The 24,476-nt window shown below is 43.1% G+C and overlaps 1 protein-coding gene across 4 annotated transcripts in view; it reads left to right on the top strand.

Moving 5' to 3' along the window:
- The first annotated feature begins 233 nt into the window (after window positions 1-233).
- Window positions 234-24,476, top strand: part of STXBP6 (syntaxin binding protein 6) — a 238,665-nt gene continuing 214,422 nt past the window's right edge. Inside the window, exon 1 of one of the 4 annotated variants that reach the window (XM_054689539.1) lies at window positions 234-253. The gene's annotated coding sequence lies outside the window, so the exon portion shown is untranslated. The other 3 variants (XM_054689536.1, XM_037501831.2, XM_054689540.1) reach the window with 3 other exon arrangements.

Genomic DNA, 24,476 nt, shown 5'->3' with positions numbered 1-24,476 from the left:
CAAAAAAAAAAATCCATTAGAATTAGGCCTGAATTCTTCCAAGACAGTCCTGGGCATTTAGAACAGAAGGGGCTCTGCCTGACTTCAGAGAAGTCTCCAGTTGGCTGCTTCCTCCCAAATCCCTCACTGCCACAGGCCTTTGAGTTTGGACCTGGACTGTGAAGAACGAGAGCCCTGGACAAACCCCCTCTGCTGGGTCCACCGGGTTACTTACTCCAGGGGAACAAGCCCTCCCCAGCCCGCTGGAATTCAGGTTAGCAGAGAGGCTCGGAGAAGCAACTCACCTTTCAAGCCACAAACTTCCCACAGCCCGTGGAACTTGCCTGCCCCTCCGCACCCTTCCTCCCGGCCTGCTGGCCCAGCGCCCTCTCCTCGGCGCTGGCCCACCTCTCCCTCCCGCCCTCACCCCCGCGACGAGGCGCCGGGGCGGGTCCCCGGCCCCCAGCCGCAGCTCCGCGCTCCGGGTCGGGGCGCCCGGGCTCGCCCACGGCGGCACTGGGCATGCTCAGAGGCGGCCGCGGGGGCAGGTTTGCATCGCAGGCGCTCGCACTCGGCGGCGGGCGGGCGCGCGGCTGCAGCTGGAGCTCCGGCGCCTGGAGTTGGAGTTGCCGGGAGTTTTCCCTCCCACCCCTCCCGCTTCGCGCGCGGCAGCGGGAGCCCGCGCGGGAGCCGCGAGCGGCGGCGAGCCAGCACCCGGGCCGGTCGAGCCTTGTCCGGAGCCCCGCGCGGGGCAGCCCCCGGGGAGGAGCCTCGCCGGCTGGGACGCGTGCCGCGCACTGGCACAGCCGGGGCATCAACCGGGCTGCACGGTAGGGCCGGGGCGTGGAGAGCCGGGCGGGCGAGGTAGAAGCCAGGCCAGGAGGGGGATAAGGCTGCAGCAGCTGCAGCGATTTGGGGCGCCCAGCGCTTGGTCCGATGCAGGCGGCCGGGGCAAGCACCCCGCTGCAGGGCCGGAGCAGTAGGCGGGCGCCCTGAGAGATGCTTTTAAGTTGGCGGGCTCGCGGAGAAAACCCATGTCCGTGGTTTCCCCCCAAATCTAGGACCCCCCGTGAGGGCAGGGTTAGATAAGCCGCGGAGTCGAGCAATTTCCTCCGAAAGTTGAGGATGGAACCTTTCCTCCTGCACTGTCCCCGCGGCGGCGAGGGTCCCCAGAGTGCAGCCCCGAGGCCCCCACCGGGGAGGAGCGGAGTGGGTGTCTTCACCCCTGGGCTGAGCTCATCCACCCCGCTGCTGAGATCCACGAATCACCCAGATCTTCGCTTCCCTGGCGTCTTCTAGGAAAATCATTACTGCCAACACTGAGGCAGGCTTTCCTGGCAGTCAAGTCCCTTGCCTCCAGGGCGCCTAGCTAGGCAATGCCCCCACCCCACCCCTAGACGTGGCCGAGGGCGCTGGGTTCAGAGTTAGCGCTTCTGGTGCGCCCGGGGAGTCTAGCCTCTCACACATGGCAGGGCAACGTGGCGAGGTAGGTGAATGTCCGGAATTTTCCTGCAGCCTTTTCCTCAGGTTCACAGCACCCCACCCCTTTCATCTTCTTGGAAGGCAGGTCTTGGAGGGAAGGGCCAGGTGGAGAGTTTAGAATAACGTACATACTGTTCCTTAGGAGAGAGTGCCTGCATTGTAGGGTTCAGCCACCCTCGCCCCTTTCTAATATTCTTCCTGGGAGACTGGGTGGGACTGGGTAAGGCCGGGGGTCCACAAGAATGTCAGTTTCATCCCACCATCTCCTAAGATAGCGCGCAGGCCACCTCGGGACCCTGGAACTGGCCTTGGGTGGATTGCGAGGGTGTGGAGGATGCTAAGGGTTTCTTCTCTCTCTACTTTTTTCACTTCTTGTTTTGAGTTTTGGGGTTTTGCCTACACACGAGTCAGCTTCACTGACATAACCCGAGGGGTGGAGGAGCTTCAGCCAGGCAGTGAGCCGCTGTTCGCCTTGGAGGCTGCTAGTGGGAATTGTTCCAGAAATGATTATGCAGGCTAGAAATATGCCTCGCTTTTTTTTCTTTTTTGGCTGAACACCTTGGCTGTTGGGTTTGTGTGTTAAGTTCTTAAAGGGGCACCCACCCACTCACTGCTCAAGTGCCATAGATTAGGGGCAAACCATTTCTCCTCCATCTTTTTCTCTTTGCTTTTTCCTTGGGGCAAATTTGCAGATGTGGGCGTCACATGGTATGGACTCACAGGTTCTAGAGTCAGAGAGACAAATTGTTAGCCAACCTGAACTTCAATTTTCTCCTCTGTCAAATGAGGATAATAGTGTTATCTCCTTCCATTGCAGGGTTGTTGGGATAGTTGGGTGAGATAAAGGAAATGAAAAGTGCTTAGAAAATTTTAAAGCTTCACTCATCTCTTATTGTGGTGGTGCTTTTTCCTCATTTAAAAAAAATTAACAAATTCTCTTAATTATAACAAGTCACCTGAGTCTTTTCCCCTCTACCAACTCCTTCTTACCTAGGGATTTAGTTACTCGGGTCTTTGGAAGTAGCTACTTATCTTCTTTTCTCTTTCCTTAAATCCATTTCTTGATTTTAAGGGTGGAGACTCCAACCTTCATATTTTCTGAGAGCAGCAGCATGGGCAGGTTAAGAGACCACTGGGGTTGCTTTATCAATGTTCACAGTCCTGGGACCCAAAATTGGCATGTCAGCAAAGTCCCAGTTGGAGCTCCAAGGTTGATGAAGGAGTCAGCCCGACCACAGGCTATAAATCTGACTTGACCTCTAACAATGACCTTGAAATAAGGACTTGGGACCTCATAGGAGAAATTAGTCTGTGAGATTGAGCCAATGGTGATCAGAGACAAGAACAAGTTGCCCCCTCAGTAAATTAGGGTTTAATTAGGCCCCTGACACCTTCTACCCCAAGTACTGCATCTTCCCAGTGATTCAAACAAAAGCATCAGAGTCACCTGGAGGTTATTAAACCACAGCTAGCTGGGCTGTGAGAACAGAGCCACTGATTCTCTAGGTCTAGGGGAGGGTTGGTGGTGACAAGGATTTGCATCTTTAATTAGCTCAGATGATGCTGATGCTGCTAGTCCAGGGACCACACCTATAGGATCCTTGATTTACAGGATGAGGGAAAGGGAAGTGAGGTTTATTCTGAAATGCCATTATTTTACTACCTCATGACAGTGTTATAGGAAATTGCTTCAAGCTTTTCATATTTCTAATACCTATTTCAGATACTGTTGTCCAGTTGTAATAATTCTGATTGCTCTTCAAATGAATGAATTTTACACAAAAAGAGGATTCCCTCTTCTTTCCATACTGCAAAATAGTTAATCCTTGGTTTTTAGGTCACTCTTGGGTAGACTGAGATAGGTAAGCCCAAGATTGATAAATCCAACTACACTATTTCCTTTTGTGGGGAGAGTGCAGAAATTTATAGAGGAGGCTGCATGAAATTCTGGCAGCTTGAACCTTAAGATTGGAGAAAAGGTTGAATCACTTATGAGCAAGTTTAAAAAGAATTTGCAGTGTAATGTCCTCTTTGAGTGGACAGCTTATCCAGGCCTGGGGGTAGGTAGTCCCCACTATCCAACCCAGCCAAGGCCTTCTTTCCTGCTGGAGGATAGTGCTGTTGGCAGTGGTTGACAGCCTCTCTTACTGAGGGCGGGTGGGGCGGAGGGGAGCTGACTTTCAGAGACAGCTGCATGTATCACTTCTGTTTTGTGTACTGTAGTTGCATCCCAATCTTAAACTCTTCCCTTTGTCCCTCACGCTACAGTCCTGGGTTGTGACTTATGCTGGCCTGGCTTGTGGCCTTGAACTTTGGTTGATGTACATCAGAGAGGTTTTAGGAGGGAGCCTGCTTGAGCCAGGAGGGCTCCTGAGATGACAGCCGAAGGAAGGAATAAGGTTTATGTAGCACCCAAATGGACTGGATGTAGGAAGAGGTCAGCACTTTAACTAGTTTTGTGTTGCTTTGCCAAATGGAACCCCAGCTGACCGTCATGTGTTATCTCAGCTTTCCATTTGGGCTTTGTTTTACTTTCAAAATGATTAGCACTGGAAACACCTATCAGTAAATCAGAAACCTATTCAAAAGCTCAAGGGTAGCACTTAGTGATTTTATAGATAAAACTGTGAGTTCATGATTGTCTTCCTGATGCTAATCAGCACTTTGAGAAGAAACAACCTTCAGGTTCAGGTTCCAAATGTTAAGATTCACTTGCTAATTTATATGATTTCTCCTACTAAACATGAGTAGGGAACATTTCTATTTTAAAATTCCTTCCCATAATTTGATGTTTATATTTTGGGTGTTACCCCTACTTTCCCTGTGAGGATTGTTTTATAGTGTGGGAGAAGCCTCTTTCCTTGTCACAGTTCACTTTTCTCAGCACATATACTTGATATCTTTGCTCTCTGGATAAGTCTATTGTCAAACAGTTATTAGGACCCTTGATTGCTCCTTGATCATCAGAACTGTTGTTACTGGGTCATGAAGAGTTGTGGTGCACTGTCCGCTGCCTTACAAGAAAGTGCTTTTAAATGAAAAGTCCAGTTCCACAGCACTAGCTCCATTCCAGAATATATTTTCCCCATTTTTCATCATTTTCCAATTTCAGAAATCCAGATGGATCTCCAAAATTATGAACACAGTTAATGTATGGTTTCTTTTTTCTTTTTGTCACCTGATGTATTAAGAGAGTGATTGGATTTCATAGCATCCTAAAACAAAGCAAACATGGTTCCTTACACTGGTAGGACATAAGGCTTCTACTCAGTGCTGTCCAGCTGATAGAACTGAGCAGCCACTGAATTAGCTCAGCAGTTCCCAGAGTATGTCTGCAGAATCTGTGGGGTGGATGTTAATATGTGTGCTCTTGTAAAGGGTAAATCAATTGGGAAGCACTGCTTAGTATTTCTCTGCTCTTTGAGAGAGAGTCTTAATTTGTGCATTGTCATATCAAAGACTCTGAGAAATAACTAAAGTTTACAGTCTCAGCAACAACAAAAAACCCTTGTGTATATTCAATTAGATGTTTCCTAGACCACAGAAAATTTTGAGGGTTTTTTGTGTGTATCTTCTAGAACTGTACTGTGAATTAGCACATGCCAACCTTTCTAAAATGTTATTTTATAGCCGCTATGGGCTGTTTCACCTAACATATCCCTAAAGTATAGGGGTATTTGTTAAATATGGATTATTAATTGATCAATGAACACCACTGGTGATTATGGTTTTGTTTCAGAGTAGAGAGAAACCATTTGAAGTTGTGGTGGCTAAGGATGTCTCCATGAAGGGATGGACTATGAAAATATTATAAATGATGGGCAGGAGAAGAGGGGCATTTCGGGTTGTGGCATAATGGAGTAGGCGTATGAAGATTTGTACTGCTATCTGTATATAAATAATTTTCAGAATACACAAGAAAGTGACCGAACGTAGCACAGTGTGAAATTGATTACATTTGTGAAGGTATTCCAAGAACCTGTTAAGTCTTTTCTTGATTCTAGAAATTCACTGAAGTGCCAGGTGAATTCTAGTGACCACAGGATAAACTGGAGGGGAAGCGCTCAGTTACAATGGTTGAAAACAACGAGGGAAGCCTGGGACAGAAAGGGAGACTGAGAATATTCCCAGGCCTTTAGAAGATAGTGGTCTAGGTAGAGAAGATGAATTAGAATGTCGTCCAGTTGATGAATACTGGATATTTGGGGGAAGATGGGCAAAGGATTTAAATAGTCATTTCTTCAAAGAAAATATATAAATGGCCAAACGCATGAGAAGATGCTTAAGATCATAGTCATTAGGGAAATACAAGGAATGCCCCTATAATAATAAGTGTTGTTATAGTAATAAAAAGACGTAATAACAAGTATTGGTGCGGCTGTGAAGAAATTGAAACCCTTGTGAGAATGTACAATAACATCAGTGAGTTTGAAAAACAGGTACTACATGAACAATTCCTAGGTATATCCCCAAGAAAATAGAAAAGTGTGAATGCAGATGCTTGTGTACTAATTTCATAATAGCTTTATTTGTAATTGCCAAAAAGTGGGAAAAACCCAATGATAAGTGGATGAAGAAAAATTTCAGAGAATGGAGCACCATACAACCATAAAAAAGGAGTGATGTTTAATTCATGGTATAATATGGGTGAACCTTGAAAACATGCTATATGAGAAAAAAACAGACTGAAAAGGCCATGCAATGTATTATTCCATGATGAAAAGTCTCAAATAGGCAGATTCATAGTGACAAAGTGCACCAGTGGTTGCCAGGGACTGGGGAAAAGGAGGAATGGGAAGTGACTCTTGATGGGGAGGGGGCTTCTTATTTGGGGCAGTGAAAACATTCTGGAATGAGATAGTGTTGATGACTGCACAATTTTATGAATACACTGAACACCACTGAGTTGTACACTTTAAAAGGGTGAATTTTATGGTACATGAATTATATCTCAATTCAAAATAGCAACAAGGCCAAGGGAGCTGGGGCCAAAGAAGTATAATAAGAAAAGGGGTGAGAGAGTTCTAGGAATATGGTGTCGTTTTCAAGCCAAATTTTCTGCTTTGGGGAAAAAAAATTCTAGGTAATTTCTTTCTCTTTGCTTGTCATTGGGTCTTCTAGAATTTTCTTGTTATTCTTTCATGTGAAAGTCCTTCCTCTAAATTATAAAGGTTTTGTTCCACATTGTTCTTGAGTCAGTGGGATTGTTTTCATGGCAAATGCCTTGTCATCTTCAACTCCAGAGTGTTTCTGAACTTCCCTGTGCAGATTAATTCCATATTTAGCCTTCCTTGTTGTGATCCACCGCCGGGCTTATGCTGACTGGGCAACTTGTCTGGCTTCTTCCTTAAGATTTGACCATGGTGGATATTTTCAGTGTCATCTTCAAATTTGCTTGTGGAACTCAGTCAAGTCTGACTATTATTAAATAGGGTTTACATGGTTACACAGGCATCAACATATCTGGGGCCAGTGAGGTTTGCAGCACTGGAGCAGAGACTAAGGGACCTAGCCTGCCCTCCACCCCAACTCCAGTTTTTCTCTGTAGCAATGTGACGTCTCTGTGCTTCTGGGCAAACTCTTGTGCAGGAAGCATCTGGGGGTCTTGCTCAATTGCTAATTCTGACTCAGTAGGCCTGGATTGAGACCTGATATGCTCCCACAGGGCCCCAGTGGGATGCCTAGGTCCCTGGGTTACCATGAGAGAAGCTAATACAGTGTGGTGAGGACCCTTAGGAGTAGGGCAGAGCTGAATATGAAAGGTGGCCCCGCTACTGTTCGGCTATGTGAGCTTGGGCGAGGTATTGAACACCTGGGCCACAGTGTTTGTCTCTGTAAGAATAGAGTTGGGCTTAGCTCCTAGGGAAGGGCCTTAGGTGAAGTGCCCAGAAGGGTAAATATTATTTGCCTTTTTCATGCAGGAGCTAAGGATTCCAGGGTGAGAATGAAGGAAAAAGTAACTGGAAGAAAGCCAAGTGGAAGAGGTCTTGATATTTGGGGCTGTGAGAGGATACAGAAGAAGGCTTTGATTCTTAGCCCCCAGAGCAACATTATTTTGCTTATTGGTTTTCAAATCACCATAGTTTGGTAAAGTCACTGTGCTAGTCTTATAGCTAAGTCTGGATAAATTTCAGTCAAGATGTTGGGTTTTCACTCTACTTCCATGGATGGAGTTGGTTTCTTTTGAACCAGAAAGCCATTCTGAGTTGCCCGGTGGTGCTGCTTTGCTTGGTGTGGTCTCTCTGCTCATGGCCACTTCTGCCTCCCTCATTGATCTTTTTCTTGTGAAGACCAGAGCAAAGACAGGGAGCTGAGATGCAGACCACTAACTTCCAGGAGCAACCTACTGAGTCAACGTTTCTAGGGATGAGGTTGAAAATATTTGCTTCATTGTTGACTTCAGAAAATGTGGACCCTTCATTAGTTTGCCTCTCGTGTGTCTACTAAGTCTGGGGAGGTTATATTGAATTAGATTCGTGGGGAACAACTGAGAAGATTTGGAAACTAAGCCCTCACCCTGACTGTACTGTACCTGGAGCCTCTGCCATTTGCCCTCATGAGCCTCGGTTTCCTCTTCAGGATCAGTAATCCCTCCCAACCCGCCTCATGGGGTTGGGTGAGGCTCAAATTAATAGGACCCATGAGGGTCCTTTGAACCCCAAGATGATGCACCTCTATGAACTATGCCCATCATGCTGCAGTGCTTGCTTATATGAGTATGTGCTCCCACAGTTACACAAGATGAGTTGCAGCTTGTTAACTTATGTTCTCTTTCTGCCTCCCTTATCATTTGAAGTGGGAGGAAATAACAGATGATTGTTTACACTTCAGTTAAGTTGAAGGATCCTTTCCACTTTCCTTTGAGAAACAATATATATAAATAGTTTAAGATTTAACAAAACAACAAGAGCAGTACATCAGACTGGTTTCCAGTCTTCACAGCCTGAAATCCATTGCTTCCCAAAGGAGGGTAGTTTCCCCCTGGGAGCCCCGTTCTGCCTTCTTGTTTAACTATTTTGTGGGTTGGCAGGTAGGTGAGGGTTTTTAATGCCTGATGACTCTGAAGAAAATAAGATTGTTTACCGTGTTCAGTGCCAGGACTGAGTATTTAAATGGATGTTGCACCATCATCCAGTTATCAAAGGTATTGGGGTTAAAGCCTAATGTACTCATCCTCACTGGTACTTAGTGTCTTTCCAGAAGGTAGAGGTGGGGGTGCCATGTCAAAGTGGGAATGAGCTGATTTCTGAGGTGAGTATGTGCATGTGATCTACTCACTTTTTGTAACCATTGCTACTAACTAAGCTTGGCCAGTGAGGGTGTATCAACGCGGCCATCTCTGCTTTGGGGCCTAGGAACATTTGCCTGGTATGGTCTAAGGTGAAAGCCAGCAGTAGCTGCTGATTGAGAAGTTAATATTACTCTTGAAGAATTTAATCTACCGTATCATTAAGTAGCAATAAGGAAGCTATCCTGCTGCTGAGAAGGAGCTGGGCATATAAAGCTGGGTATTCCTGAAGTTAGTCCTTTTTAAAATGAAGTCCTTATGCAATTATAATAATAGCTAAAAAAAAAAAAAAAGAAAGAAAGAAAGAAAAAAGAAAAACATCCCCTCAAGGTAGAAAGTTGGTGCTTATACAAAGAGCTCAAAGCTAATAAGTGGATATTTCTCCCAATTTTACAAACTACCAGAAAATGACTTTTTAATCAGGTCCTTTATTGCCAATGCCGGCTACACCCCCTCTGTTGTATCTAGTGGTGACTTTAGAAACTGGAACAAGGAATCATGAACTCAGTCACCTTGTTTGTGAACAGCCTCTCTCAAACCCCACTGGACTGAACTTCCCAGCAGGCATCTTCATTTTTGTATCCCTGGGCCTAGCAATCATGCATAGAGAAGAGAATCAATAAAATTACCCTGGGCTGGACAGCTGCTTTCTCCTGGCATCCCCCTTAAACCTGCACCGCCCACCCCCCCCCCCCCCCGCAGCCTAGACTATTAAATTTCTTTCAGTCTATTAGTAACCTTTTCCTAGAGATGATAATGTGCTAATGTAGTGTGCAGGCCTGACCACCTTATGAACACAAAGGCTCTCGGATATAGGCACTATTAGTCCTAATTTACAGTTGAAAAACTGAGGCAGAGAAAGGTCTCGTGACTCTTGTGAGGTCCTGCAGTTTCTGTGCAGCAGACCTAGGGGGTGACCCTGGGCACCCTGGTTTCAGACTCTCTGCTCTCAACATTGGTACACTCCCCTGTCCTCTACTTCAGCACTCAAATGTTACCCTTCTTTTGCTCCCCCTCCACCTTAGGCTTTCCTGAGAAATAAGCCTTTCCAAATTCCTTTTTTCCCACCTCCCTTATCCTCTGCATGCTCCCAAGTTCTGGAAAAATGTGACACTGAGTTTCAAAAAGAGAGTAGCAGATAAGGCACCAGGACTCATTCACACGGGCAGGAGCTGTTTAGAAGGAACTCCGTTACCTGGGCAACGCTGTGACCTTAGCCCTGGGCCTCTGAGTCTGCCTGGTGACAGGTCAGTGCCACTCAAACCTTTTTGTACGTGTGACTCACCGGGGCATGCTGGTAAGCCACAAGTTCTGTTTCACTGGGTCTGAGGTGAGGCATGGACTTCTGCATTTCTAACAGGTTTCCAGGAATGTAGAGGCTGCTAGTCCTTGAACCAGGGCCCTGTGAACCTGGGTCAGGCCAGGCCTGCTACTCTAAGCACTGTTTTGCCTCTCAAGGCCTACCTTCTAACCTGGGACCAAGAAAGACATATGACATTCAGAGAGATACACTCCAAGAAACTGGAAGTTGCACGTAGATAGAAGCTTCAGACGGAGTGAGGAGTGTGACTAACAGACAGTAAAGCAAATGTGGAGCATTCAGAATGAAAAGTGTTATTTTCAAATGTGAGCTGAAAAGCGCTCCATTTATGATGGAAAACATATTACAGAGAGGCTCTAGTGATGCAGCTGTGAGAATGAAAAGTATAATAACTCCTGTTTGAATTAAAATGAAATTTGTAACAAACTTATCTATTGACTCCTAAAACTCTTGAAGTAACTCCCCCAAAGCTCCTCAAAATCTCCATAAGTCTCCTCATTCCTTTGCTTTCCAGCTCCATCTGCTCCGGTATGCCATAACTTCCTAAGAACCGGTATTAGAATACCAATTTATGGTTTACAAAGAGCTCTCATTGTATCTCATTTGATTCTCATAATTACCCAGCTGTTTTTTATACATGAGAGAAGCTCAGCTCTCCCAGATCACAGGTCACAAGTGATGGTGGGAGCTGGCCTGGGGGAGGGAGCATGACCTGGTGTCTCCTGCTCTTTATGCTTAGCCTGGATGTTTGGATAAATTTATGTCAATGGACAATGACTTCAGGTTGGCCCTGTTTAGTTTTGCCCAGGGAGAGGCATCTGGATGGTTTGGCTTGTTAAAAAAAAAAAAAAAAAAAAAAAAAAATATATATATATATATATATATATATATATATATATATATATATATATATATATATGTTTGACAGATATACAGACAAGCACAAATTACATGGGTACCGGTGAATGAATTTCCATTCTATGAACGTGTCAATATAATCTTAATACAGATTTGGAAAGTCCCCAGAACCCCAGACTCACTTGTTTCCAGTTTTTGGCTATGATATCAAAATCATGTTGTATGATTTTTCTCTTGCCGTGTGAAGCTTAATGTCTAGGCGTATATATATATATTAATACTTGGATATCCCCTCTTGTGGAGTGCCTATTCAAGTTTCTTCCCTGGTATTCTGTTGTGATGTTTATTTTCTTTTAAAGACATAGCAAGATTTCCATAGAAACATTGTGAAAAGCTTTAGAACTCTAGTGGTGGAGGTCACCTTTCACTAATATCGATTGTATGCTCAAACCTTATTTCTTTTTTTTTAAGGTTTATTTTGTTTATGTATAGAAGAACTAGAGTGTAGGCCAGAGGTGGGGGTGAGAGGATTCACCAGAGACAGAGTGGGGAGAAGAACAGGCAGATTGACTGACATACACTGCTGAGAGGAGCAGCAGGTGAGACAAGAGAGGTCTGCTGTGCCATGTGGGGTAGCTCCCTAGCTGAGGATCAAATTCAGGCATTCGTGGTGATAGTGTTGAGACTTAACCCCTGGACCACCGGGGAGATCCCCAAACAATTTCTGACCTCCTTCTTCCCCTTCCTCCCAAGACTCCTGCCCCAGGAGATGGAGGCACAGTAGGATGGTGGGATGAGGGTCTGCAGGCACATACGATTCTTAGGAGGGAATTTGCTGAAAAGTTGGGGAGTCCCAGAGTATGTGACCCAGGGCAATTGTAAAGTTGTGAGATCACCTGAAAGCTTCAAGGCTCTTAACCTACAAATGAGTGCCTTTTATGGAAGTCGTTCTGGAAGACTGTAAACCAACTCTGCAAGTGTTGCTGAAAACATTTTTGGAATCCCTTTGCATATATTGTTTGGGATATTTTTAGTTGGTTTCAAAATGCTCTTTGGGCATGTGTTTGATTTTGGGGAAACAGCAAAGGACCTCTCAGAATTCAGTCCAGTGAATCATGGATGCCAAAAAAAAAAAAAAAAAAAAAAAAAAAAGGTTACCATTCTAAAGACTTGCTTGTAGAGCTTTGGAAATTCCTTTCTTGGGTGAAGAGTCAAGACACTAGTAGGGTGGAAGGAAGCGGGGGTTGTACTAAATGCCTTCCTTTCCTGGTCTCTTTATCTGTACAGTACCCACAACAGGTACTTACTGTTGCGCGTATTCCCTCTTTATAAATGAAAAGTCAGAGATTTAGAAAGAGAAAGTATGACATTGAAATCAAACCTAGCTCTCTCTTACCTGAGGGACACTGACACCCTTTCCTTTCCCTTCCCTGCCTCCCCTTGATCAGTGTTAAAAAGAAATTACAAAACTCATTCAGCCAGGAAGACAGGTTGACAGTGATGGCCTGGTTTCCACCCTGTGCGGCTGTGGACCCCAGGAACTTGACCGCCCTCTGCTTCTGGGGCTCTGAGGGGAGAAGAATTCTGAGTCAAACTTCAGGGCACTTGTTCTTCCCAAACACAATTGCTGGAGCCCTCCTGGTGACCGGAGGCCCTGAGGCCTCCCCTGTCCTGCCTGGACCCCTGGTCTGACCTGCAGGCCTTCCTGTCTCTGCACCTTTTCCCCCTAGATGGGCAAGCAGCCATTTTAAGACATGTTGCTGTTGCATGTTAAGAAGACGTGTTGCTGAACATCATTGGAAACTATGTTCTGTATAGAACATCTCTTTTCAGATGGCGCTCTATAAAATCTTATCAGTAGAGACAGGCTATTGCTGAGTTCTTCAGTATTCACTCCAATCATTCATTCGTTTTCTGTATTTTCTTGATTGCTGTTCATTTTTGGACAATATTTGGTTTCTCCCCTCAAGTGTAGTCCCCATAGTTCTCCCATCACCACATCACCCGGGAGGCATCACCATAAGCCCTTATGTTCTTCCCGCCCCTTCAAACAGAGTAGGTTAATAGCTTATGTGCAGTAAAGACCTTTGGAAATTGTCCCTGAAAAGAATGCCTTGGGCAAATTGCTTTCAGGTAGACTTCGGGGCATTCACCTACCCCTGAGCTGACAAGACCTGGGAGAGTCACAGGTACACTAACGATCCCCAAGGCCTGATCCCACCCTGCCTGACTCATGGACTGGGCCGAGGTGTCTTTCCTCCACCCAGATTGGGAATGTTGTCTAAAAAGCTTAGTATATAGAAAGCAGAAGCAGCAATCTGTTTCCTGGCTCAAAGCAGCAACAAAGAAACTTCTGGACTTCTTGCAATTGCACAGTAGAATGGTTTCTTTGTTTGGTGGTTTCTTTATTCTTAGCATCTTATATTCCTGCACAGTTTTGGTTTTCAGGGCAAGGCTCTGAATTGTGGGTAACAAGATAACCAAATCATTTTCTATACAGTTTAGAATTTTATTTCATTCATTTTCACACAATTTTCCCTGGATAAAATGAAGTGGGAGGGAAAAAATGCTAGAGGTTCCTCTAGAATTCCTGAACTCCTTTAGAGGTTTCCAAAGCAGGTGTGAAGAACTGGTGTTACTACAGAGAGTTGTCCCCTGGTGGTGGCTGAACACCTTATGGGCCACTTTCCCTGTTTTCTTGGCCGATTGTGGGATCCCTGAGTACAGTTTGTATGCCTCAGATTTGGACTTGGCTGGTGGACGTTGAAACTTATATTTACCTCCTGCCAAAAGAAAGAAGCTTATAAATAGTGCTTTGTTTTTTGAATTTTATAGTGTACTGTGTAAACACAAGGTATGCATTGTGATAGGAGGAGTAAAGCATCGCCCACATCCTGATTTTTTTGAGTGGGTGTAACTAATGACTAGTTCCTAGATGCCTAACCCGGATGTGGGTCATGTGCCACTGTCAATGCCAGACACTGTCTCTGTTAGAGCAGCCATGTCCTGCCCAGGTTCCAGTGTCTAAGGCCTCTTTTCCTGCAAAGTGTTCTATATAGTTATAGATACACATGTACATGTATGTACATGTATGCACATATATGTACATACATATATGTGTGTATGGATATGTGCATATACATATATATTCCTCTTGGTGGGAGAGTGAAGAGCTCACTTTAGTGAATATGCAAGGCTTCCTTTATGTGCTGTGAATTATACAAATAACCACTGCACACGTGGAGTGTGCCAGACCCTATGCTATGAACATTTTGTGGATTCTTCCAACTCCGTTACTTCGGTGCTTCATTGCTCCATTTTACAAAACCCAAGATGCAGAGAAGTTGTCCCTGGGTTCCAGGATCCACATTTGATTCCTGGTCAGGCTCTTGACTGTACTGCAGAACTGAAGCAGTGAGGATTGGCAGAGCTGGGGTGACTCCTGAGACAGTGGATGTGGGGAGAGGCAAGAGGCAGACACTTCTTCATAGCATGTGTATTACTGTGGGCAGTTCCTGCATTTTAAATATGCCCCGTTCAGGTGAACTGTAGGAAATTGATTATAGTTTGAAATCAATTTTTGGTTGATTTGAAGATTTTGAAAAGAAATGACTTTTTGAAAAAAGACTTCACTGACAGTGTACCAATTGGTGTAGTTTTTGGACAAGAGATAAGTTTCATAGTTGGAGTAGAACCCAAAGATATATAGTTGCAGAGAGAGAGAGAGATGCCTTCCATTTCCAGCAAGTATTTCTGATCATTTTAAATCTCTCAGCTCTCAGAACTCTTTTTTTTTTTCATTTATGCTGGACTCAAGCCTTCTGATCTTTAGTCAGAAGGACCTATCAGCCAAGAACAAATGACCTCTTAGTCTCCATCCCCAAGGTAGACTATGCAAGAGGATGATGCTGCAAACCTCCTTGTAGACTGGACAGAGGATAATTCTGGGGTGGTGGTTGTGTTGGGGGAGCACCCCACGTCCTTCCTCCTGCAGATGAGGGTGCTTTCACTCTGCTGGTGACTGTGTTCTGGGGGATTTCCTCGAGTTGGTCTATGTGCCTCTTATTCACCTCGATTGTCTTATAGGTTTGATATTTCAAGACTTTTTGTTTTTTCCATCTGTCATTTCTCTGTTACAGCAACCATCCTGGCACACTGATGAATTCCTTTTGGCCTTTACCTCTGCATGTGTTCTGTTCTTTCCACTCTGCTTTCTCTTGGAACTCAGTGATACTGTCGTCCGTCTCATCTCTTAGTTGGCAGCCTGGCATTTCCTAGACTCTTTCCGAGGGTCCAAGGGTGACTCCGTGGCAGTTCTACCTACGGTGATGTCCTAAGCATGCTGTTGATGAACATGCTGCCCTCTTAAAATAGCTAGAGATAATGGGAAGTAGTAACACATGACAAATTGTCCTTGTTTTCCTATACATTATGGTGTACAAAATGGAGGGAAAAACTTGCTTGAGAGATCTATATAGGCATCTTTCAAAAGTAATTCTGTACCACTTAGTCATTTTTATTTCATAAAATGGGAGTTTACTCTCATGCCCAGATGATTGGAGCACTTTTATTGTCTTTTTTTTTTTTTTTTTTGATTTTTTATATTCTTTGGTTTGTTTTTAAAGTTTTTATCTTAGTTGAAATAGACAATTCTCTTTCTAGAAAGAATCTATTCTATTTATTTCACAAAATCCATTGTAGCTTTTTTGAGGTGGGGGGAGAAGTCCTTAAATATCTAATTAACCTTTGCCTTCATCTTCCTAACTAGTCCATTGTACAGATGAGGAAACTGAGACAATAGTTTCAACATGAATCAGTAAACCCAGGGTTCTTAAGTCCAATTGTTTGATTCCTCAGGTTACACTGATTTTCTAGGACTTTAAACTATTTCTAAGATTCTTCATTTTAAAATCTAACTTTCAGTTTAAGGTCATTCTCTCTCAGAAGTTGTTTTCTTGTTTTAGGATATCAGAGCTGTAATTGATTAATGGACAAGGACAGAACTAAGCAATGACTGTCTTATTTATTTTTTTAAAGATTTATTTCAGCATACAAGAACTGGGGTACAGGCCAGAGGTGCAGGGGGTAAGAGGATTCACCTGAGACAGAGTAGGGAGCAGAACAGGCAGATGTACTGAAATACACTGCTGAGGGGAGCAGGCGAGACAGGAGAGGTCTGCTGTGCCATGTGGGTCACCTCCCTGGCTAGGGATCGAGCTTGTGCTGCAGAGGCTGTGGATAGCTTCACAGTGCTGTGCTTAACCCCTTGTGTCACCAGGGAGGCCTAGCAATGACTGTAACAAACAAAAAAAAAATGTATAGTTTAAAAATAGTATTTACTGAATTTGGCAATATTACTTGTATGTGTGGATAAATAATTTTGAAGTCTACCAATAATTTATGTCAGGACTGACCAAATTTCCACATGGAGGAGTTTCATTGGTATTGAAACAATGTCCTTTCTTTGTCATCTTGGTCTTTGTGGGGCAAATCCTTGCACTTGTGATTTTTCATGCTGAGTTTGTGTAGGAAAATAGGGTGTGTCTGACTATCATAGGGTATCAGAAAATTTTCATACAGTACATTTAAATCCACTATAATTAAAAATAAAGAAAGTGTTATATAGCAACAGGATTTTATTCTTGTTTAAAGAGGAGATGGGAGTCCATGAATCAGAGGGAGACAGGCTATGGCAATTTCAGAAAGCAGTCTTTATTGTGCCCTGGTGTTAAGGGATATTGGAGCTATCTGTAACTGGTGATCTGTGATCTTGCTATTTCTCTTTCAAAGCTATCTGTTTGAAATCAGTTCTGTTCCCCTCCCCAGCTCAGTGAGTTGTTTTTTGTTTTTTGTTTTTTGTTTTTTTCTTTTTCCTCTATGCTGTGCTTAGAGCTACTGCTCTGGATGAAGAGCCCTTGAAGATGAGGGTGTATTTTGAAGAGCACCTTGTCCTCAGCTCAAGGTCATGATTAACTGGCAGATACTGGTCTGAAGTAGGGCAAGAGATTTATTCGTTAGAACCCATGGAACTTATGATAAGAATTAAGTGCAAAGAGGAGTTGGGAGTATGTTGCCAAGATGGCCACGCTATCCTGGTGATTTGATGAGACCTGGCTTCTTGAGGTTGTTCAGTCATCACCCTGTCACTGTCACAAGTCCTCTCCTCCCCACTCTCTTATGCCAGGGTGCTGTGGTCAGACTGGCACAGATGACTGCACTTTGGGACTGGGGGCTGGTTCATTTTTGCTTCTACTTGACCAGTTCCCTTCTTTTTGACCTTTGTCTCCTCCCATTGTTATATGATCCTATTCTGATTGGTGTGAAGTACACTGGTAATATCACTCATTTCCATTGTTTTGTCAAAATCCCCTTCCCACCTTGTACCTTTGCGGTTATTCTTCAGTCCCATTCAGAGGTCATCATTTCTTGGAAGCCATCTGTGACCATTAAACTTTCACCCTGAGGCAGGATAGATCTGTGCTATGCCTGTGTCAAATATGACTTCTCATGCTCAAGTATGCTAATTTACTTGCATGTCTAGACTGAATATTTGAGGATGGGACTGTGACTTGTTCATTTTGTTTCTCTAGCCTGGCTCCTGGTAAAAGATAGGTGTTCCAAAAGGATTGGGGGTATAGGGGGTTCACACTCAGAACTTTTGAAAAAGGAGAGGCGAAGGAGGGGAAAAGAAAGGAGGTTAAGAAGAGAGAGACCATTTTTAGCTGGGATCCATGGCTTTAGGCGTAGATGACACAGTTCTTTCCATGGAGTCTCCTTACTGCAAAATGAATAGCTGGGCATGGAAGCGTGTGCTGTGGGAATAACAGTGTCATTTTTTTCAGAGCAGAAACCAAGTACAGGTATCTCCTGTTCTGTGAAAATTTGCATCCCACCAATTCACTGTCATGGAAAACCTGCATTAGGGTCTGTTTCAGCTCATTGGAAAGAAATCTAAGGATTTTGCTTTTATGATGAAAGGTGAAGAGAAAATTGTATTCGGCATTCGTTTTACAGCTGCCATTCAAGAGGTAGTGTGCATTGCAGGCATGGAGAGTGGCACTGCTAAACTCTCCCTGCGAGCCACTTTATACACATATTTATCATGTCATTCCTGTCGTTCTTACTATATGTTAATACTATTTTAGGTTTTATGTGTTATTTGGTATGATTTGGTAGGTTATTTTGGGGGTCTGGTAAAGCTAAATTTTTTCCCATATTAATTAATGGTAATTGCTCCTTCTTTTAATGTCATTTCAATTTTCGAAAGGTTGCATAGGAACATCCTTTCAGATAGCAGGGGAAACCTGGAATTGGCAATTGATGACATTACCTCCTCACCAAAGTCATTTGGCTTTTCTTAAAGATACGGGGTCTCTATCAAAAGATTCAGTTTCCTGTATTTAAACCAGGATGACAACCCTTAAAGTAGGTTCTACTACTAATGGGAGGATTAATTGAGACATTCAACGAGCTCAGCTTCCTGCCTTGTATGTGGTGAGGGCTCAGTAGGGTAAATGGTAGCTATTGCTGTTGTAATTGTCCTCTGGTGTGTGATAGGATCAAGCAGTGCCTGTGACAAATGTTCTGAGGCAGAATACTCCTGTTCCCTGCAGCATATGCACTTTTAGATTCGTAGATAAATACAAAATGGCTGTCCAGATGTTAGAATTCATTGGAAAGAGGATTATGCGTTCTTCTTCCTTTTACTTCTGTAGTGCTTCTTTTTAGAAAGGAAAGCACTTATGAGTTTCTCAGGGAAAATTTTACTCCTGCCAGCGTTTGGTTCTGAAACAAAAAATTTTCATGGGGTATTATGTGGGAATTGGTTGCTTGAGAGAATATATGCAAACATTGGTGGCTGTGTACGTATTTCCAAAAAATGCCACTTGCCTCTTCTCTGCCACCTGGTGAGCAAGTGGCATACATTGCTGTCTCTGTTTTGCTGTGGAAGCAAGTCAGGTTGGTCTGAGATGGGTTCATGAGCGCCATTATTTCCTTGTGTGCCTTCCTGCCACCGTAGTTGAAGAATCATTTGGAAATCAGTGGTAGGAGTTCCATATTTATTTATTCATATAATCAATCATACTTTCATTTCCTGCAGTGTGTGTTCCTTCTCTCCCCAGTGCTGCTGCAGTGATGATGACCTCTTTAAACTCCTTCCTCCCTGAGTATTTTCTAGTTTGTCTGCTGCTGTTTCAGTATGGAGCACCTGTGTTTACCGCCTAACTATAGGTCAGTCCTGCAGAGCGATTTTCTGAGCAAATACACATCAAAGGGCTATGTATACAAATCAGGTCTTATGGGTCTAGCATCTCTTATCTAGTTCCGGAATCCCAAAGGCTCTGAAAGCTCTCGTAGCCCATGGGGTGGTGAGCTCTGACTTGAATGAAGTTCTATTGTATTTTGTTTATCTACTATTATCCGTTAATTTTCACTGCACAAGTATTACTGTGTTTGAGTATGGGGTGCTGACCTACAGTCTCCTGGGAGGATGAGGTACATATTACCATTCTAAAATGTCAAAATTTTTGAATTCCAAAACATATCTGCCCTTAGGGGATTTGCATAAGAGACATGGACCGTAGTATTTTTGTTGGGGCCTCTTAGCCTTTTTTTCGGTTGACAACCTTCCCTGGAGTTTCTCCTCTTGGCACATTCTTTTTATGGTATGCAAATGAGGATCTCCCTGGCGTGTCACTCAAGGTTGTTGCTATAAATGGGCTTGGATAGGTGTGGGGAGAAGCAAAGCATTGGTGCTTCTCCCCCTGGTGCAGCTCAGAGCCATGGAAGGTGCTGTACTGGCTAGCAGTCTCCGGAGTCCTGGGTACAGCAGAATAATCACTCCACCAAAACTGCAAAGGCCACAACGTGTGGATGATCAGGGGGCATTGGATGCTTCCTGTGGTCTTTGACAAGTAAAACTGGAGATGGGACTGCAGAGGTCTGGTTTTTAAGAGCTTTATCTATCAAGCTAAACAATTGACGATTTATACTTTGTCAATAAGGGATCTTCCAGTCTGGGAGTGAATGATCAAGTTTACATTTTAGAAGGAGCCCTCTAACTTTATCTTAAAGGACCACGAAAGGAAGTCATTGTGGTAACTTGGACAATAAGATATTTTACTAGTATCCATAATAATACTTTGTTGTATAGTGCTTTAGGGTTTGCAAAAGATTTTCTCATGCCTGAATTTCTTTTGCAGTATCCCTGAGGGTAGGTAATGGGTCAAGTTCAGAGAGTTGACTTGTCCAAGGTCATATCTAGCAGCTGCCTACCCCTGCTCTCCTAATTCTATATCCATTGGTGCTTGGATATGCTATTAACACTCGTTACTGTTTTGCTCTGTCACTAAGTATATTTGAAGGTGATCTGCCACCTGGATATTTTTTAGGTTTGTGCCCACTGATTAGACTGTCAGCTCCTTGACAGCTTCCACTATTAAATTTGATGTGCTTTGGCCACACAGGTGGACTCACAATAGGCACCGCTGAGACTTTGCTGGGCTGTGTCTCCTTCAGCATCAGCATATTCCTAGCAAGAAGGAACATGTACCAAGACAGAGGGACAGCCATTCTCTTGATTGTGTATCTTGTCACCTGTGCATATTAGGCAGAATTTATGCGAAAGACACTGCTCGAGATACTGTGGGGAACACAAAAGGTATAATAGTCAGATTTAAATTTAAAAAAATTTGTCATGAATTAAGCCTGCTCTGTCTTATTCAGCTCCCACACACCAAATTTCTTGGCTTTTGCAAGAAATTTCTTCTTAATGAATGTTGGGTGTTGAAATCAAAAGGCTTCTTTGCAGACTGATTAGAATATTAAGCTTGCACATTGCTTCGCATTAGTTTATGCTATAATTAGGAAAGACATGGCAACTTTCCAAATAGGTATTTTTGAAACAAAGAAACAACAGCAATGTCATACTTTATTATAAAAGAATGAAAGTTTTGACTTGACTATATGCCCAGTAATATTACTTCCCTAGTGAAAATTGTTTTAAGTTATAGTTAAAATCAATAGACAACTGTGTTTATGCCAACCTTACTGAATTAGCAGTGAGATTACTGATGTCATCTTTTTCTTACACATCTGCTATTTATGCTAGCAGTATTAGAGAAAAGTCAAGTTCTATGTTATTCTCTATCTTGGAATCCATGTCAATTTAAAAGTATAGACCATTTTGACTCAGTCTGATTTTCCTTTACCAAGTTTATATCAGCAGAGCTTTAGGGGCTCCAAAAGAGACCCTTGAGATCATTCAGACCCAGGGACTAGACTGGAGGAAATGGATTAGGAAACTGATCCCATGGTTTCAAGTCCTTCTTCAGTTATTAATTTTAGCTTGTGCTAAATCCTCTAGTTCCTTAACTGAGAAGTGAGGTTTATGAAAAAGTTCTGCAAAGATTTTAAAACATATATTTTTGTTTATGTTTTATAAGATCTGAAAACAAGATGTGTTTCACAGTGCATTGTATGTTATGGTTTAATTTGTGGTGTTTTTTTCCTTTCTTACACAGTGGTGCCTTAAATAATGGTGCATCTTACAATCAGTGATTTCTTGATGCAATAGAATAATATTTGCCCTGCCAACCTCCCAGCCTATCGTCTGGATCAAGTCAGATGCTCCGTCAAAGAAAACCACTGTTGTGCTAACAAGCAAGCAAAAGCACTGCTGGGCGTCCCTTGACAATCTTTCTCCCTTTGGTATTTGTTATGATGAAACTTTATTTCTACCTGTCTGAAAGATAAATTAGGTAGAGATGAAAAGTGGAAATTGCAAATTTACATGAATTAAGGTAACAATTGTCTTTCCTAAATATTTGAAGGAACCAAAGAATTTCAATGGAGGCTTCCAGTTCACTTCCTGGAAGCTCTTTTTATCCTTTTCAAACAGCAAGTGTGTCATTTTGGTCTTGTCTCTCCCTGCTGCCCCCACCCACTGCAATAAGAGCCCTGAGGATGGTCAGCTTTGGCTGGAAGGGCAGTGTGGGGTGAGAGCAGTAATTTCATTTTGGACAAATTGAATTTGAAAAGCATTTGAGGCATCCAAGTGAAGATGTTGAGTAGGCAGTTGAATTTGTGAGTCAGAGACAGAAATGTGGCATTTTGGTATTGAGATGGTAAATGGAGATGCAATCTTGGATGAGATCACCTAGGAAACAAGTAGAGAAAGGAGGATTGGAACTGGAGGTTGACAAGCCACCTGCAGCCAGCAAACCTGTTTTATTTGGGCTGCGTGGTATTTTAAAAATATTTGAACAAGTTGCTTTAGCGTGTTTATGGGTGTTTTTGGCTGCCCAGGATATATTTTCTCTTTTGGTAGCGACACCCTAATTTCTTTTTAAGAAATTTCCCATCCTGGTATCTCAGATCTCATGCTTTAGATGAAATCCCACCTCTGACTGCAAATGAAGTGTGTGTCCCAGGACTGGCCAATTCTCCATGTTGCCCAACCACTATGGTTGATTTCAACAATAGCTTTGTAGCTTAAGTTGAGCCCATCAGAGGGAAATCTGAGACTGTTGGGGGTAGATTGGTCTTTCTTTCTGCTTAATGGCAAATGCAGAATGGCAGAATGTAGGCTAGAGATGTAGCAACTGCCTTTTTGCCTTAGGGGAAAGATTATCAGAGAATAGGAAAAAGTGAATTCAGTTAGAGAAACTGGTCCTGATCACATGCATTGAACACGGTATCAATCTGTACCTCTAGACTTTTTTTTTTTTTTTGAAGAAACATTCTTTTTTATTTTACATATATATTTTACATCATTCTTCCTTTTTGTACAATGTATGCTTTCTCTTCTCAGATGTAGACCCCGTAAAATTCCCACAACCCATTCACCTATATACCATCACCATGGTCCCTTGTGCTCTTCCCTCCCCTGTTTTGACCTCTCCTCCTCCCCCTTCTCTGCAGAATGTCTCTGAATTATAGTTGCCTGTCAATTTTTTAAAATTTTTTATAATTTTTTTCACGATCCCTTATTTGGTTCCCCTACATTCCTTCTATAAGTGAAATCACCCAATTCTTTTTTTTTTTAAATAATAAATTTTATTTTTATATTCCCCATACAATTGCAGCCCCCCCATTCTGACCCCAATCCCTCCCCTCCCGCCCCTGCCCACCTAAAAGTGTCTCTGGTTCATAGTTTTTTGTTGATTTTGATTTTCACTTTCTTATAGTTATTCATTTTCCTGGTCCCTTATTTAAGTTTTCTAGATTCCTGCTATGAGTGAGACCATCCGGTATTTTTCTTTTTCTTTTTGGCTTATTTCGCTGAGCATGATCCCTTCCAGCGCCATCCATGTTGCTGCAAATTGCATGTGTTTATCTTTTTTGAATGCTGAGTAATATTCCATGGTATATATGTACCACATCTTGATCCAGTCATCTATTTTTGGGCATTTGGGTTGTTTCCAAAGCTTAGCTATTGTAAAAGGTGCTGCTATAAACATAGGGGTGCAGGTGTTCTTTGGAATTGATGTTTCTGTGTCCTTTGGGTAAATACCTAGGAGTGGAATTGCTGGATCATATGGAAGCTCTATGTTTAGTAGGTCCAGAAATCTCCACACAGCTCTCCACAGTTGTACCTCTAGACTTTTCAATAAATTCTCCTTTTGGTGTAACCCTGATTTCTTTTATTTACATCAGAGAGAAATCATAATTGATGCAGTTGCTATGATTCAAAAATAATGAGTTTTTATATGTAAATCAGGACTTCTGGCTTGAGCTAAGCTAATTACTAAAAGTAGGCATATCTGTGCTCTACTTTGTTACAGTCTGTACCTTACCCTATTGTCCTCTAACCCTGCTGCCCAGGGTCTGTTGCCAGTTAGTTATCTTTGCTCTTTCTGCTGTGTTTTAAATTAGAGTTGAGAAGGAAGTGAATGTTGACTTTGCTTCACTTAATTCTATTACTTCCCTTCTTCTATGCATAGTGGGGCTTTGACCTCTGAAGTAGAGTAACAAGAGAAGGGAACCTAGGTTCTAACTTTGAGGAGCTTGAACACTAAGGAACAGGCAGAGGAAGACAAGCCTGCAGAGAGACAGGCGCCACGGCAGAGAACGGAGAGCTTTGCTTGTGGAGACCAAGGTAAGAATTGTTGTGGAGACTGACTGGAAAGATGTCAGGTAAGATAAGGAATGAAAAAAACATTCTCATTTGAATTTGGCAGCTAAGAGGTCATTACTGGACTAGACTTGTTTCAAGGTGTGATGGAGCCAAACCAGATTGGAATGAGTTACAAAAGGAATGGGGGATGAAACAAGGAAGATACCCATGGAGAACAATTTTAATTTTTCCAATAAAGGATAGACTGGATAGAGACATGTGAGACTGAGGCAAAGTCTTTAAAGGTAGGACTGGTGAGTGTTAAATTGTTGATGGGTGGCATCTAGTTGAAGGCAGCTGTGCTAGCCAGTATACTACCAATGCCTTTATGGGTAGGATCTAGTTGAAAGGGAGAACTTGATTGAATAAACAGGAGAATAAAGGGGTAATTGATTATGTGAACCTAGGAGGCAGGACAGAGTTAGAACTAA

The sequence above is a fragment of the Talpa occidentalis genome, unplaced genomic scaffold (assembly GCF_014898055.3).
Source record: "Talpa occidentalis isolate TD23 unplaced genomic scaffold, MPIMG_talOcc4v2.1 talOcc4.11, whole genome shotgun sequence".
Lineage (NCBI taxonomy): Eukaryota > Metazoa > Chordata > Mammalia > Eulipotyphla > Talpidae > Talpa > Talpa occidentalis.
This window is presented reverse-complemented; position numbering and strand designations above follow the sequence as displayed.